Source organism: Perognathus longimembris, chromosome 8 (genome assembly GCF_023159225.1).
Source record: "Perognathus longimembris pacificus isolate PPM17 chromosome 8, ASM2315922v1, whole genome shotgun sequence".
NCBI classification, from domain to species: domain Eukaryota; kingdom Metazoa; phylum Chordata; class Mammalia; order Rodentia; family Heteromyidae; genus Perognathus; species Perognathus longimembris.
The window spans coordinates 9080461-9096432 of NC_063168.1; positions in this window are offsets into that span (position 1 = coordinate 9080461).

Sequence of the window (15972 nt, forward strand, 5' to 3'; positions counted from 1 at the left end):
TGATATTTCCCTTGTACAACTCAAATTATTCTCCCTGACTTACATCTAGGTCTTATCTAACCATCTAACACAGTTTAAAATCAATACATGTTTCCCAAGAGAATCCTTACATGATTGAGATTGATGGGGAGTTATATAGTAAACAGCACAATGTAGATGGCCATACTAAATTAATTTAAAGATCAACAAGAGTAAAAAGTCACCAGAGAAATTACATTATGTGACAGGCAAGAAGTAATTTTTGAGTGAATGCCTGAAGGTAACCAATTATCACATGCCATGCACAAAATGCCAGAGGGCCAGGACCAGAGCCAGTCTCTTCTGCTCTGTGACATCATCTGCAACTCATGGTCACAGAGCTGACGAGATACACAGATTAATTTGGTCCGACAAGGCTAGTACTTAAAATGTTCACTGTGCTTCTTTCTGGTTTTCATGGATTATAAAAGGTACCTTTTTCTCCTGAGTCACTAAGAAATAGTAAAGGGAAAAATTCTCATTTGTGATTTGAGTCAAGAGGCTGAGCTTTGAGGATCATAGTTTGAAGCCATCCGGGGCAAGAAAAGTCCATGAGACTCTTATCTCCAATTAACCAGCAAAAAGCAGGAAATAGAGCTATGGCTCAAGTGTTGGGCCAGCATTGAGTTAAAAAGAAGGAACAGTGCCCAGGTTCTGAGTTCAAATCCTAGTAATATAAAAAAACCAAAACAGGACTCACCTAGAACTGTTCTTGAAAATATAACGAAGATGTCACTGTAGGCTGTCTCCATGTAGACAGATGCTGTGTTCCACCTGTCTTCCCAACACAGTCCAGAGCCTTCTCTGTGAGGGTTTATGAAGTGTTGCAAGTGTTATTTCCACAGGACAGCTGTTCCCACATCTGGTTTTTCGTTCTAAGACTTCAGATATTTTCAGTCAACTTTAGTCCAAAGATATTCATTGAAAAGTTCTAGCCTGAGTACCAGTGGCTCAAGCCTGTGATTCTAGCTAGTCAGGAGGCTGAGATCTGAAGATCCCAGTTTGTAATCAGGCCAGGCAAAAAACTGGAAGTGGAGCTATGGCTCAAGTGGTATAGTACCAGCCTTGAGCAAAAAAAGTTCCTGGCCCTGAGCTTGCACACACATGCACACAGGTGTGCACACACACTTCAGAAGGAAATAGTCATAACTTTGATGATAGTATATTATTATAATTGAACTATTGTCTTTCACTACTTACAGTTCATCTCTCCCTGTGCCTAATTACAAATGGAGCTTTATCATAGGGAAGTATATGTAGGAAAGCACAAGGTCTTCAGCGCCATTTCGGCTATGGCCTCTTAGCCCCTGGAAGGGCCCTTCACCCTTCACTCCCCTTCACTCTCATGAACTCATGGTAGAGGTTTTTTTTGATGCTGTGCAGATGAGATAGTCTAGCACACTGCTTCCAGAAACACCCACTTGAATATACCCATCTTCTAACCCAGACACGAAAGTAACTTGCAAAAATCTACAATAGTGTGATTCATCTTACAAGATTAAAATATATATATAGTTATTTTATTCATAAAATTCTGAGAGTTGGCTTCATACGTAACAGTATGATTATTCTTAAGTGAAGTTAAAATGTTCCAAATTTCCCACTTCTAATTTTAATTGAAATAAATATCAGTAGATATAGCACGTAGAAATGAAAGGCCCTTTCGATCTCCAGTAGATTTAGGAGCAGAAAAAAAAAGCACTGTTGTGAGACGCTCTCTCTGTTAGAGAGAGGTGAGTTCGTTTTAGCACACAAATATCCTAAAATGTGGAGAGACTGGCTGGCCCGTCAAACACCCGCCATGGTCTCATTTCTGCTCAGAGCCCTTCTCAGGAATTGTCTCAGTCTCCATACCAGTGGCCTCCTGCCTTTTCCCTGTTCTGAATCCCAGCCTTTTGCCCACTGCTGTACCCAGAATTGACTCACCTACCCACCTGACTTTGTTCCATCCTTTTCTGACCCATAACTCCTCCCCCCCACCCCCGGAGTGTGTGTGTGTGTGTGTGTGTGTGTGTGTGTGTGTGTGTGTGTGTGTGGTGTTTGTACTAAGATTTGAACTCAGGACCTTGGTGCTGTTCCTGAGTCTTTTCAGTCAAGGCCGGCACTTTACCACTTTAGCTACACCTACACTTCCAGGTTTTTGGTGTTTAATTGGAGATAAGAATTTAAATGGTGTAATTCATTCAGAAAAATTAACTCACAGTCCAACAAAATGAGTACCCAGAAACCGGCACTTGAAAGGTGCAGGGGAGAGAGAGGGAAAAAAAAAGGAGGGCAATTAAATAAAAAGAGGAATTGGAGCCAATGCCAATGCCAGGAGCCAAGTCATAATATTCAATGCAGATCCTATAAAACTAGGAAAATTGAAGGTCGGGGCTGGGTTGGGAGAGATGGGGGATATTAATGAAAGATATGACTGCTATTTATGATGCATGCTACTCATAAACCAATTGGTTGAATGGTTACTCTTTTGTACAATTACTTAAAGATAATAACCATAACTTCAAAAAAAGATGGTTGTGAACTTTCCTGCCCTGGATGGCTTTTAACCATGATCCTCAGATCTCAGCCTCCTGAGTAGTTAGGGCTACCGTTGTAAGCCACCAGTGCCTACCAGTGCCCACCAGCTAGGCCCATCTGCCTATCCTGTACATCTCTCCTTACATCTGATGGGCTCAGAAAAAGTTTATTCACACCTTGGACCATGGTCAGTCTTGTTTAAACATAGTATTATGTTGTACTCTGCCTTGTTGTTGTTGCATTTATTAAGGCTATAATTATATTTAACAAGTACTTCTTCAGTGTTTTCTACATGCCAGGACTAATCCACATGAAAAATTTGATCAGCTACATTAGTGAAAAATACAACCAGAAATTTTCAAGCCCTGTGGGACTGACATTCTGGTATAGGATGAGAAGGACACAGATAATAAGGGAATAGGAATGTAATCTATACACTGTGCCAGATTGCAATAAGAGCCACAGAGGAAAAAGGACAAAGAAGGATGATAAAGACTGCTGGTATGGGAGCGTTGATTTCGTGTGTGTGTGTGTGTGTGTGTGTGTGTGTGTGTCTTGGTATTGGGGCTTGAACCCAGGGCCTGGGCAATGTTCCTAAGCTTTTTTGTTCAAGACTCTACCACTTGAGCCACAGCTTTACTTCCAGTTTTGGGGCGGTTAATTGGAGATAAGTCTCAGGGACTTTCCTGCCCAGGCTGCCTTCAAACCGCAGTCCTCAGATCTCAGCCTCTTGAGTAGCTAGGCTTACAGGTGCCAGCTACTGGTGTTTGGGCAAAGTGTTGCTATTTTTAAAAGGAGCTGATCAGGTAAACCCTTGCTGCGAAGATAAGCGAGAAAATCTCATTTGGAGGCAGCTCCGGGGTGCCAGAAAGTGAGGAAACACTTGTTAAATATTATAAGCAAGTTTAAAGTGTACATGCACACACTCTTTGGCATTGTTTTCACTGGCCTACACTGGCTATCACCTAGTGTGACCCCAGGTAAATGCTAGGTGAATGCCAACTGATCATTGGTAACGCCCCTTCACACATGCTGCTTGATTTCTAGTTGGGTCCAGAATGGCTTCCACCCAGCTGTACTGGCCCTTTCCTTGTAAAAACGCCTCCCTTCCCCCCATGCCTTCTTTTGCACACCCTACAGCAGTGGGTGGGCGAGGCCTCTCTAGCTGGAGGATATTGACTTGGATCTGATAAGAATACCCTTTCCACGTCCCTCAGTGGCATCTATCCCTAGCCAGCCCCCCAAGCACTTCTTCCAAAACCTGCCTCGCCTCGGTGCATTTAGCAAGGTCGCCCAGATTTGGCTTGATAAGTTTTGGCTGGAAAACAGCCCTGAGGTTCTAGCCACCAACCCTTCCTTGCTCAAGTAGCTGTGCTGCAAGTCTCTGGTCTTTAAACATGGCTTGGGATTGGCAGAAAGTGTATAGGATGGATGGTCCCTGGTAGTGTTGAACAGTAGCAGCACCAAAGATTTCCAACACGTGACTGACTGAGAGCCAGTTATGGCTCGTGGAATTTAAAGTTTTTGAAATTTCTTTTGCTATTTATTTGCCTGACCATAGTTGGTCACAACTGTGAGTAATAAGGCCAGTTTGCAGTATACACATTATCATATAGCTACAATGAATTCTCCTTATCTAGAGAGTACTTAAGGTTTTTGAATGTCCTCTGAACTCTAATCATCATTACTATTGGGGGAAATATGGATTTCCTCTCATATTTACAGGAAATAGTCCAAAGTCTTTCAAATGTGTGATGCAAGTAAATGAATATTAGACAAGAATATACAGAGTATTATACAAGAATAAAAGTCACAAAAGTAAATATGCTATTTGAAGGTAGCTAGATTATTTTCTGTTCTACTGACACTTGACAAGTTGACCAGTTTCTCTGTGTCCTGTTTGGTGTTCTTTTTTTGTTGTCATCATTTTATTTTATAGTTTAGTTACTCTAAAACATGTCTAGGATACTTTGCCATATTATTGTTGTTGTTGTTATAGTTGTTGTTGTTGTCAGTACGGGGCTTGAACTCTGGGCCTGGGTGCTGTCCCCTGAGTTCTTCAGCTCAAGGCTAGTGCTCTACTACTTGAGCCACAGCACCACTTCTGGTTTTCTGGTGGTTAACTGGAGATAAGAGTCTCACAGACTTTCCTGCCTGGGCTGACTTTGAACCTTCCATCCTTAGATGTCAGCCTCCTGAGTAGCTAGGATTATAGGCATGAGCCACTGGTGTCCGGCTGTTGTATTTTTAATTTATACTTTTCTAATGGTTATTGATATTGAACATTGTACTTGTTAACTTTTTCATATTTTTAGACATTTTTCTATCTGAGTTGCATTTTAAATGTTATTCAAGAGGTTTTCATTAATATGAGTCATTTGTTTTATCTGTGAATTGTAATTACCCTCTCATTTTATCACATCTGTTGCAGAGCAGAGCATGCAAATTTTGATTTAGTCCAGTTTATCAATACTTTACTTAATGGAACATGCTTTTATTGTCTAGCTTTAAAATTCTTCTCTAGGACCTATATCCCAAGGTTTTTCTTTCCTAGGTTGTCTTATCAAATGTTCCATCATTGTGTGTGTGTGGGGGGGGGGGTTGTGTTTGCCAGTCCTGGGGCTCGAACTCAGGACCTGAGCACAGTCCCTGGCTTCTTTTTGCTCAAGGCTAGCACTGTATCAATTGAGCCACAGCTCCCCTTCTGGCTTTTTCTATATATGTGGTGCTGAGGAATCGAACCCAGGGTTTTATTTATATGAGGCAAACATTCTCCCACTAGGCCATATTCCCAGCCCCTCATTTTGATGTTTTCTATTTGAATTTATTTTGAATTAAGTTTGAAGTTCACATCTACATTTGTGCTTAGCCAGTAGTTATCCAAAATTTCATACCAGTTTTTAAAATGGTATGCTATTGGTTGGTTGTCATTGTGTACTGTTACTTCTAGATTTCAACTGAACCTTTGATCTATATTTCTTTACCATTGCCAGCAATACATAGTCTTAACTGTCATAACAAATATCATAGAATTGGCTTACTTGACTCCTTTCTCTTTCTTTTTTACCTTTCAGAATTATTTCAGTTATTATACCGAGTTTCTTTGTCTTTCTACATACATTTTAGGATGATCTTTTTCTATAATCTATAAAGATTATAATGATCTATAAAGATTATTCCTGAGATTTTGATATGAACTTTGATTAAGAATAAATTACTCACTTATATAAATGTGCAGGGCATTGACTTCTTTGATTCCCGTCCACACACTTCTATGTGCACTTCGAGATGCCTTGATTTTGTTTTCTTCAGCATCTCATGGTTTTTAGTACACAACTTCTGTGCAGGTCTTGACAGATTTATTCCTAGCAATTTTATTTTTGATTGCTAGTTTGCATATGTTGCATATAGAAACAAAATCAATGTCTATATGTTTATCCTATGCCCTACAAGCTGACTGAGCTGACTAATTTGTTCTGGGGGGTTTTGTATAAGTAATTTTGGGATTTTATATAGATCATTATGACATCAGTAAGGCTGGGAATATTATTTCTTTCTTTATAATCTGTATACTTTTTCTTTTCCTGTTGCTGCGCTAGGACTTCCAGTACTGTATTAAACAGCCGTGTGATAATGAAAATTCTTGCTTTGTTCCTGATTAAGATGAAAACATTTAGCCTTTCACTACTAAGTATGATATTAGTTGTGGGCTGAAAAATGTTTTAGATCAAGTGAAGAAAGTGCCACGTGATTGTTTTTTTCTTTTTTTTTGCCAGTCCTGGGCCTTGGACTCAGGGCCTGAGCACTGTCCCTGGCTTCCTTTTGCTCAAGGCTACCACTCTGCCACCTGAGACACAGCGCCACTTCTGGCCTTTTCTACATATGTGGTGCTGGGGAATCGAACCCAGGGCTTCATGCATATGAGGCGAGCGCTCTACCTCTAGGCCACATCCCCAGCCCCACTTGATTGGTTTTTGACAGTTTTTAATCTTTGTGTGTGGCGTGTGTGTGTGTGTGTGTGTGTGTGTGTGTGTGTGTGCGCATAGTGGAGCTTGAACACTGGACCTAATTTTTGTTAATTTTTGTTGTTGGTTGTGTCTTTGAGACTGTTGCTGTGTCACCTGAGCCACACCTCTACTTTCATCATTGTGCTTGTTAATTAATGATGAGAGTTTCTCAGATTTGTCTGCCCAGGCAGGCTCTGAACCTTGATCCTCAGATCTCAGCTTCCTGAGTAACTAGGATTATTATCTATTTCATATGGGTAAGTAATTTGTACTTTAAAAGAAATTGACTGATATTATTTGTATCCTCAAAATGATGTTTGTGGAGTATTCCATTCTAATTCCCTTATTGTTTAAGATCTGTAGTGATTGCTTCTTATTTCGAATACTGGTAATTTGTACTTTTTCCCTTTGCTGTTGATCATACTAATAGCCCCCTACCATGCCCTGTTCCAGAGGTGGGCCCCAGACCATGTGAACACTAGGCAAGTAGCACCCTTGAGTTACAGCCCCGGCTCTTTGGTTTATAAATATCTTGATGTGAAAAACTGAGATAGCTTTTGGGGAACATTTTTTTTTCTACTTTAATATGAATTTCCTCTATAAACTATATTCTTGTCACCAGTTTAGCTGCCTAACATGAATTTTCAATTTTTTTATATTTTATTTTTATACTTATGCATTTCGAAATTTTTTGTTGCATGTTTTCTTTGACCCAGACCCAAAGAAACATGGACTCTATGGTCTCCCTTATAGGGAATAATTAGCGCAGGTTTAGGCAAGTCACAGCAGAGGATCACAAGAGCCCAACAGCTATACCCTTATGAACACAAAAGATGATGCTAAGTGAAATGAACTCCATGTTATGGAAACGACTGTTATATCACTGTTGTAACTACTGTCAACAAGCCATGTGTAACTGTAGCTTCTATTATTGATGATCTTCTTGTATCACCTTCCTGTGGTTGTAGCTACACTATCTCTGTATCTTATCTGAGTATATTGGAAACCGTGTATACTGGTATTAGAACTAGGAAATTGAAAGGGAATACCAAAATCGAGAGACACAGGGTAAAAAAAGACAAGCAACTACAAAAGCAATACTTGCAAAACTGTTTGGTGTAAATGAACTGAACAACTCATGGGCGGGGGGAAGGGAAAGGGGGAGGAGGGAGGGGGAAATGAGGGAGGAGGTAACCAACTACAAGAAATGTATCCAATGCCTAATGTATGAAACTGTAACCTCTCTGTAATTAAGTTTGATAATAAAAACAAAAAAAATTTAAAAAAAATTTAAAAAAAAGATGATGCTAAGTGAAATGAACTCCATGTTATGGAAACAATTGTTATATCACTGTTGTAACTACTGTCAACGTGCTATGTGTAACTGTAGCTTCTATTATTGATGATCTTCTTGTATCACCTTCCTGTGGTTGTACCTGCACTATCTCTGTATCTTATCTGAGTATATTGGAAACCGGGTATACTGGTATTAGAACTAGGAAATTGAAAGGGAATACCAAAATCAAGAGACACAGGGTAAAAAGACAAACAACTACAAAAGCAATACTTGCAAAACTGTTTGGTGTAAATGAACTGAACAATTCATGAGGAGGAAAGGGAAAGGGGGCGGGGTAGGGGGGATGAGGGAGGAGGTAACAAACAGTACAAGGAATGTATCCAATGCCTAATGTATGAAACTGTAACCTCTCTGTCAGTTTGATAATAAAAATTTTTAAAAAAGAATGTACTCAAGGCCTAATGTATGAAACTGTAACCTCTCTGTACATCACTTTGACAATAAATAAGTATTAAAAAAAAGAAATATTTAGTTCATGGGTTTTGTTGATTTCTTCAGTTTTATTAAATTTAGTACATTTCATTTTTTCACTTCTATTGAGACCTCTCTGACCCACAACTTTTTTTTTTTTAAAGTGTTTAGTTCCTGGGTTTTGGTGATTGTTCTGTTATCATTCTGTTGTTGATTGTTATTACTGATTCCACTGAAGTCAGAGAACGTAATCAACCAAATATCAGCTCATTTAAATGTGATGTGATTGGTTTTACAACCCAAGTCATTGTTTATCCTACTCTATGTTCTGAACGGGTTTCAATAGTGTATCTTGTATTATGAAGAAAGGTGTTCTACAAATTTCACTTTGGTCCTGTTGGTTGATGGAGTAGTTTAGGTCTTGCTGACTTTCTGTTTAACTTTTCTATTAGCTCTAGAGAATGTCCCTACTATCATTATGTTTACTGTTTCATTTTGTAATTCTCACATTTTTAGCACTATTTGTTTCACACACATTTGAGGTTGCTATGTGGCTTATTTTTTGTTGGTTGTGGGGCTTGAACTCAGAGTCTGGGCACTGTCCCTGAGCTCTTTGGCACAAGGTTAGTGCTGTACCACTTTGAGCCACAGAGCCACTTCTGGTTTTCTGGTGCTTAATTAGAGTTAAAAGTCTCATGGACTTTCCTGCCTGGGAAAGCTTTGAACTGTGACCCTCAGATTTCAGCCTCCTGAGTAGCTGGGATTACAGGTGTGAGCCACCAGTACCTGGCTGCTGTATGTTTTTGATGGACTTACCTTTCTTATTATATCATATCTTTCTCTTGTTTCCATTAAATTTTTTCATTGAAAGACACTTACCTACTATTAATAAACCTTTGTTTATTTTGACTAACGTTTAGGTAATGTTTTCTTTTTCTTTCTTTTCATGACTGGAGTTTGGATTTAGGGCCTAGCAATTGCCAGCCCACAAGGTGCCCCCATCCCATATAATATATTATTTTTTTGCTCTTTATCTACAAAACTGCACATGTCATTACATTCCAAATTACCTAACTATATGCATTTACTTAGATCACAATTGAGTGCTTTTTCAATCTCTGCCTTTTACTCAGCATATTTAGACTACTTGAAGTTAATATAATTGTTGCTTTGGAGGCTTAAGCTCTACCATCTTTATTTGAATTCTCCTTATGCTTTTTAATGTTTTTGTATTTTTTTCTTTATTCCCATGAGATATAACAATTTCAGATATTTATTTTTTATATGTTCCTCAATTTTATTTAGTGGTGACTGTAGTTATTACATTGTACACACATGCCTAATAAACTCTCTTAAAATTGGTGTTTTTAGGGGCTGGGGATATGGCCTAGTGGCAAGAGTGCTTGCCTCATATACATGAGGCCCTGAGTTCAATTCCCCAGAACCACATATACAGAAAATGGCCAGAAGTGGCACTGTGGCTCAAGTGGCAGAGTGCTATAGCAGCCTTGAGCAAAGAGAAGCCAGGGATAGTGCTCAGGCCCTGAGTCCAAGCCCCAGGACTGGCCAAAAAAAAAAAATCAGTGTTTTTATCAGTATGAAGTACAGAGCTCTTATATCTCTTTATGTTTATGGATTGTTTTCACTAACAATATTAAATACTTCCTCTACATATACTGAGAACTATATTAGACAGTGTTATAATTTTATTCAATTTTCAAATGTACTTTAGAGAATTGACAAGGAGAAAGAAAGTCTATTTAAGTTATGGCATTTTGCTCATATACTTTTTTTTGTCTTTCCTGATGGTCCTTAATTTCCTTTCTGTTTAGAGGACTACTTTTAACCAACTTCTTTTTCAATGTAGACCAGCTAGTGACAAATTGTTTTTGTCTTCTTTCATATAAGAATATTTGCATTTTCCTTTCATGTCTGAAGGACATTTATAATAAATTTAAAGTTCCAGGTTAATAGTTTTTTTTTCTTTTTTAGCACTGGAAAAATGTATTACTTCTGTCTATTCCCCAAGTTTCTTACCGAGAATTTTGTTTGCCATTTGGTAGAGAATTTGCTTTGCCTGTTGGCAATTTGTCATTTATTTCTGCTTAAAGATTAACGATTTTTTTGTTACTAGTTCTTGGAAATTTTACTAAAATGTATCTTAGTATGGATTTCACTGGGCTTAAGGTGATTGCTTACATAATTATCTGTAGGTTTGTGGGGGTTTGTTGGATTCTTTTTTGTTTTGCCAAATTCTTTATTGATAAGTATTGAATATTTTCTTCTCACTCTATCTTTAATCTTGGTGGAAGTCTGATGATACAAATATGAGATATTTTGTTATAATATGACATACATGTCCCTAAGAGGCTCCCTTCTTTTTTTCTATTTTCCCCATTTATTTTCTCTTTTTGATGTTCAGACTTGGTATTGTGTATTGTTCTGTCTTCAAATTCATTAGCTTTTTCTTTTTTTGTCCATTCTCATGTTGATCTCATCATTAAGTATCTATTCTGCATGTTGTACTTTTTAGTTCTAAACTTTTCATTCAGTTATCCTTTATATCTTCTATTTACTTTCTGAGATGTTCTGCTTTGAAATTTCCACGCAGTCATTTCGTAATTGGTCATTGAATTATTGTTTTCAATGCCTTCTCAAAATCCTTGTCAGATAATGTTAACATTGTTATCATCTTGATGGTGTTTGTTGGTCCTCTGTCTCATTTTTTTCATGTAGCTTAAAATCTTTCCAGCATTTTATTGTTATATAGGAATTAAATCGTGAGGTACAGAGAAACTACATTTTGAGAGGTCAAATTGGGTATCTTGATAAGAAAGACAGTGACAACAGGCAGATACATGTCCACCGAAAACCTGAAGCCTTGAGTACACCTAACTGTAAGAAATGAGAGGCCAGCAACCGGTAGGAGCTCAAGGCTTTACTGAGGGACAGACTTGCTGGGCTGCTCCAAGCAGGAATGGAGGCAGCAGCAGTGGACGGGTATAGATGGAATTCAAACAAAATTGAAGGGGGCAGTCACATGGGTCACATTACATGAGCCATGAGAATTCCGTGGTGTTGGGGATGGAGGGGGAGGACCAGCTCTGAGAAGAAGGTATTATGAAGGTGTTACATAGGTTACAGAAATTGAGGGGGGAGTCACATTTCAAGAAGGAGTGTAATGAGATTGTTGCAACTGGGGCAGGAATTTGTATGTCACACCAGGAAAACAATACAGCATTGGGGAAACAGAAACTTAACAGGTAGGGACACAGGGCAGGGACTTAATTGGCAAGCTGACTCTGAGACCTTAGACTAACACTGTTAGAAAACTGAGCCATAAGGGCAGTAAAGAAAAGAAAAAGCAGAAAAACAATCTCCACGCCAGCTCAACTCCAGTGGAGAGACATAGTGACCTGAGGGGAGCCAAGAGATGTGATGCATGAAGCAAAATGGCACCTGGACTCTTAAGGGCCTAAACAGGGTCAGGATCAGGGGGCAGCGTCACAGAGATCTAGTCTCAAAAGTTCATGACACAGGACTGGCAGGTCCAGTAACATATTGTCCAAGTCCCTGTCACTGCCTCTAGGCAGTGACAATTCAGGCAATTCAGGCACGCCCATCAACTGGGGTGGGGGACTTCACCTTCATCCATAGAGAAGCCAAGATGGCTCCAGTTAGACCCAGAAACCTTATTTCAGTATATTCCACATTTTGGGTTTTACTTAACCCCTGAATATTTTGAGTACTATGAGATTCAGGATCTTAACTCAAATCTGTGTTTGTCTGGGCTACAACATCGTTTCGCTGGGGGAGTGGATATTCTTTCCTTGCTTTCATGGTTGTGGTGAAAATCTACATTCTCCCTCTGTTTCTGTGACAGGATGGAACTTCTTGGCCCCTGCTGATACCATCTTATCTCCCTGACACACTTTCCTTTCTATATTAAAAATTATAGATCTAAAAGTATTTCTTAGGTGGGTGTAGTGTCTCACACCTGTAATCTCAGGTACTCAGGGGATAAAGATAGAAAGAATAGCAATTCATGGCTAACCTAACATTTTCATGCCCATCAACAAACTGGTCATGGCAATGTCCATTTGCAGTCCCAGCTATCATTCATGCTATAGGTAGGATATTTGTAGTACAGGTTTACCTAGGTCAAAAGTAGGACACATCACCCCCCAGAGAAAAATACCAACTAAGGCACAGAAGGGCTGTGGACATAGCTCAAGTGGTAGCAATCTTGAATAGCAAAAAGTGAGGTCATGAGTTCAGTTCCCAATGGAGCCAAGAACAAATGTATCTTCATTAACAAATCTCATGCAAGTAGGAAGACATGGGAAAATATGTACTTAGATCACATCAACAATCTTGAGAGGCTATGCAACACAGTCGTTTAGTCTGAGGAGAGTTACAAGTAAGTAGATCAATCATTTTAGTTTGATTTTCCCAGACGTAGACCTTGAGAGGAATACATGGTTTTTGGAGGTGATCCTTGGAAATACTAAGAGGAAGGAGAAGAAGGCAGTCAACAAAGGATAGATTGTAAAGCAATGACTAGCCTGAGTATAGGGAAGTCAAGCTTGCTGGGATGTATTACTCGCTTAGAATGGGAAGGAGCTGGTGTATTCAAGCATTGATTCCTGCTTGACTGTTCAAGAGCTACCTGGTATTGGCTGAAAAGACTCTAGCAGTCTCAGGCAGAGAGATGAAGTAATGCTATTTGGATATCAGCCTGGTGCATGACATTGGCAAAGCCTGATGTTTTATGGGCTCAGCAACAGCAGCACTAAACAAACAGGTATGTAAATGGCACCTTACTGCTCCCTGGCTACATTTTAGTATTCAGCATAAAATACCTCAGTGTAACCGTGCCTCCCTCTATGTGCGTTGCGCTTTACACATGTAAAGAATAAAGCTCAGGAAGGATGCGTACTTCTCTGTCTTCTTACCACTGTCTTCTTAGCCACTGCCCCTGCTGAGTACTCTCCTCATTGGCTCTGGTCCTTTCTGCCCCCAGCCTCCTCTGTTGTCACACAGCCTATTATCTCATCTCTTTAGGATGCTGTTGACAAATGAATGCTGAGATGTCAGCAACTTCATGCTCCCTCTCCAGGCGGAGCTAAATTCTAAGGAAATGAGAATCTCATGGACCATTCAGCCCTTGAGCGAGTTGGTCCACTGTGGTAAGGCCAATACTAGCTTTGATTTCCTCTGCCTTTGGCAACAAATAGCCATTGAACATACATCTCCACTTGTAGCTATTGTGGGACCAAACCATTTCTAATTTCAATGTCAGGATGGGCAGCACCCCTCTGAAGAGTTAATTAGACAGTGAGCAATACAGTTGAGCACACTAATACTCAGAATCTGAGTTTCTGATATGCATGCCTGGGAGGTAGCAGTTTATCTTCCACGAGCCACCCACTGGACATTTTGGGGAAACAAAGTTACTTAACACTGATTCTTCTTGTGGGTTTGTATTGAACTAGCCACACCAGGGCATTGTAAGAATCAATTAAAGATCTAATTGTTTAATTTTCTCTACAATCGCATAGGCTTCATTCCCTGCTAGGAACCCTGTGGTGCCTTGTAAGAGGGAAATGCCATTTTTGCTTCCTAGTTGTTGGAAGCCTTACAAATGTAAAAATATGAAGAAGCCAATTTAAATGTATGGAGGAGACTGTGTCCCCTATTTCCTGGAGGATAATAACAATTTTACCCTCTTTGCATGTTTTACTTCAGCCTGAAATGTAAGAATATAGAACCAGACAATGAAAGTCCTTTAAAGTGCCCTGAGTGTATTCATCAAAAATACTCTCAAGGCTAGAAACTTCCCACCCTACATTAGAAGCCTAAAATTCATTTGAAGATAAAGACTCCCTTTTACTTCATGTCTTCTGCTACCTCAAAACGGCACTGCTCTTGACTTAAGAAACAGGATTCTGAATCTCTGAAACCAGGACAGGATTCTGCGCCCCATCCAAAGCTCCCCTGCCCCCTACCCCTCAAAAAATCTGGCTTAGCGTGAAAGAAAATAGCATTTGAATAAACAAACAGACATTTTGTTTAACATGCTTTTAATGTTTAACCCAAAATGAACACATATAAAGAGCTGATTCTAAGTATATACCTACCTATTGGCGAAGGTTTGAGTTAATCAATACACTGTCTTTAATATAGCATATGTGTTAGTTTCTTACAGCTGCAATAACGTTGATCATCAACTTGGTGAGTATAAACAACATAAATTTATTTCCTCACCTTTTTGTTTTGTTTTGGTTTTGGTTGTGGGGTCTGAACTCGGGGCTTAGGCACTGTCCCTGAGTTCTTTTTGGCTCAATGCTAGTGCTCTACCACTTTAAGCCACAGTTCCACTTCTGGTTTTTGAGAGGTTAATAGAAAATAAGAATCTCACAGGGACTGTTCTGCCTGAGCTGGCTTCAAACTGCAATCCTCAGATCTCAGCCTCCTGAGTAGCTAGGACTAGAGGCATGAGCCATTGGCAAGCAGCTTATTTGCCCCTACTTTGGAGCCCCGGTTTCCCAAATCAAGATTATGATGATCCCACACTCCCTCCATGGGCTCCTTTACTTCCTTTGCTTCCCTCCCTCAGTTCCTGGTTGTGGCAGGAATTCCCCTTTCTGCCTTCATCCACCCACCCTTGTCAGTCTCCTCTCTGTCCTGTCTGGCTTGGAAAGACACATTGTAATTTCAGCCTTACAGGAGAATTGAGGGTGATTTCACGTTGAGATCCTTGCTGACATCTCCAGACACTCTTGTCGAAACAAGGTCAGATCACAGGTTGCATGGATGTGGACATAAGTGCACCTTCTAGGAGCCACCATTCAATCCACTTCCGCCTTTGTTTCCTGATATGTTTTTCAAAATCAAAATTATAGTATAATTAAAGCTATTTCAGAAAAGCAATCAGCCTTCCTTCCTTCCTTCCTTCCTTCCTTCCTTCCTTCCTTCCTTCCTTCCTTCCTTCCTTCCTTCCTTCTTCTTCCTCTTTTTTCAATTTTGTTGGTGATACTGGGGTTTTGAACTTGGAGTCTTGAGCTTTTTAGGCAGGTGCCCTTCTACTTGAGCCACAGCCAGTTCTTTTTTGCCTTTGTTATTTTTTTCCCCAGACACAATCTTGTATTCCTTCCCCGGGCAGGCCTTGAACAGTAAATCTCTTCCTATGCCTCCCATGGAGCTGAGATTGCACAGTGTCTCTCCATGCCTGGCTTTTCATTAAGATGGAGGTCTCAGCGAATGTTTGCCCAGCTGACTCTGAAACATGATCCTCCTTATTCTGCCTCTCTAGTAGCTGGGATTACAGGTGTGACTTGCCACTCTTGGCCTTCTCCTTTATTGGTAGTTCTCCTTGCTAGAATTTCTGCTCTTTGAGAAGACAATGTTATTGTAAAAAATAAGAAGCAAGTGGCCAATACAGGCTCAAGGCTTGGTTGGGGGGGGGGGGGCAGATCTGCTGGGCTCTCCCAAGCAGGAGTGGAGACAGCAGCGGTGAACAGGTGTGGTAAAATTTAAACAACATTTTAGGGGGCAGTCTCATGGGTCACATTACATGGACCATAGAATTAGGGGGGTGAGGGAATCACTTCTAAGAAGGAGGTGTTACATGGGCCACGAGAACTTGGGGGCGAGCCA